The following is a 2,178-nucleotide window of genomic DNA, read 5'->3' as shown; positions in this document are numbered from 1 at the left end:
GAGGCCCTTCTTTGAGACTGCAGCAACAGCTGTTTCTCCAATTCAAAGGGCTCTAAAAGGAAAGTGTTTACGAGAAATCCTATTTACACACTTGGTTTGTGGTTCCAGAAGATATAAACCCATGAAAAAAGATTTGTGATTACCCAGGTCAAATACGTGTCTGAACTATTCTTTGGGAATTACCCCCATGTGACTAATGCCATCCACTTAGGAGTCAGGAAAACTAGAAAAGGCAAAACACTCCAAATAAATTATCATCTTGTCTTACTTTCCGTGTATCGGATAAACCCTTTTCAATAACTATAAGAGAAACACTTTCACATGAATTTATATGGAATCATGTTCACTCTGCCGCCACAAAATAAACACAAGAGTAAATATTTAGACAGAGTGTTTTTCAAAGGAGATCCCTCGGGCCTCTGCCCAGATCTGCAAGGTAGATGTGATGTGTAAGCCGAGATGTGAACAATTCCAGAAGCAGCGAGGGAAGGATGTGGAGAAAGGGGCAGAAGCGAGCTATTCATTAGAGCCGCTGGGCCTGTGTGAGATCTATGACGTGAAGTAGTGGCAAAGATAAGCGAGGGCCAGATGAGAAGATCAATGGGGTCACGCCCAACCATTGAAGGACTTTGAACATAGTCCGTGCTGAACATTAGCTGAGCATCTGGCATAAGGACATCCAGGACACGCATTCCTTAGTCTGTCCTCACCAGTCACCGGTTGCTATTGGGTTGATTCTGACTCCTGGTGACCCCACGTGTGTGAGAACAGGTCTCTGCTCCATACAGCTTTCTTCTTTCCTTCCTTTCTTCTCTCATTCTTTCCTTTTCCCTATGGGGATGTTGTAAAAATACAGATAACACATTTGGCAAGTCCATGTTGTTATGTGTACAATTACTCATGTTGTGCAACCATCCCCGGAGGGTGTTGCCAAGTTTCCCACGACCATAAACAGAAACTCAACGTTTCTTAAACAACGGCTCTGTGTCTCCCTCTTCCCCTCCCTCCCAACCCTGCTAATCACAAGTAAAATCTAGTCCCTCTTCTCAGCGTTCACATGAGACCCTGTAAGATCTGTCCTCTTGCGACGGGCTGACCTCACGCTGCGTGACGTGCTCAAGAGCCATCCAGGTTGTAGCGGGTGCCGGGTTTCATAGCTATTTCCCACTGAGTAACACTTCACTGCAGGGACATAACAATGCCGTCTCCACTGTTTGGCCATCATGTCCAAGGGCTGTGACCCACACCGCTGGACAGGTTGGTGCTTATGCTGCTGCTTCTAAGGCTCCTGCATCCACACCTGGGAGCAGAGTCATGGTGTCATACAGTAATTGTACACTTAACTTTTGCAGAACCACTAAACTGTTTTCCACAGCAGCTATGCCAGCGTGCACTCCCACCACTAATAGATGTTATTGTTACACGCCCTGGAGTCCGTGGCGACTCACAGTGCAAGGGAACCAACCAACTGCTGCCCAGTCCTGTGCCATCTTCATGAGAATGTGTGAGCCCACTGTTGCAGCCACAGTGTCCATCCATCTGCCGAGGGTCTTCCTTTCTCTCGTTCCCTACCTCGTATGATGGCCTCGTCAAGGCACTGTTCCCTTGAGAACAGATCCAAGACATGGGAGACAAAGGCTCACCACCCTCACGTCTACAGAGAATTCCAGTTGTACTTCCACCAAGAGAGATTTGTGTGCTCTTTTGAGAGTCCCTGGTACTGTCAACGTCCTTCAGCACCCCAGGATTCAAATGCACCCACTCTTCTGCAGCCTTCCTTATCCATGCCCCCCTTTCCCAGGCACAGGAGGAACTTGGAAATATGGATCTCTTCCGCTCAATTGGTCAGGTAGTTGTCTTCGAAAATTTCTGGCATAGAGGAGTGAACCCTTCCAGTGCTGCATCTAATTGTTGAAACATTCGAACTCCTGGTACTTTGTTTTATTTTGCTCATGTATCCATGGCAGCCTGGAATGCTTTCTTAAATACTATCAGGGTTTTGTTGGTTGGTGTTGTTTTTTCCATATGCTAAGTCCTCAAATGGATGAATGGCGACCAATTCTTTTTGGAACAGTTACCATGTATTCCTTTGTCATCTTTTGGTATTTTCGGCATCATGTGACCAATATTTCCGCTCATGACTTAAGTTTTTTCTTCTTTAATTCTTCCAGCTTAAGA

Source organism: Echinops telfairi, unplaced genomic scaffold, assembly GCF_000313985.2.
Source record: "Echinops telfairi isolate 266 unplaced genomic scaffold, ASM31398v2 ScPeMD7_7467;HRSCAF=8505_1, whole genome shotgun sequence".
Taxonomy (NCBI): Eukaryota; Metazoa; Chordata; class Mammalia; order Afrosoricida; family Tenrecidae; genus Echinops; species Echinops telfairi.
Note: the sequence above shows the minus strand (reverse complement) of the source record.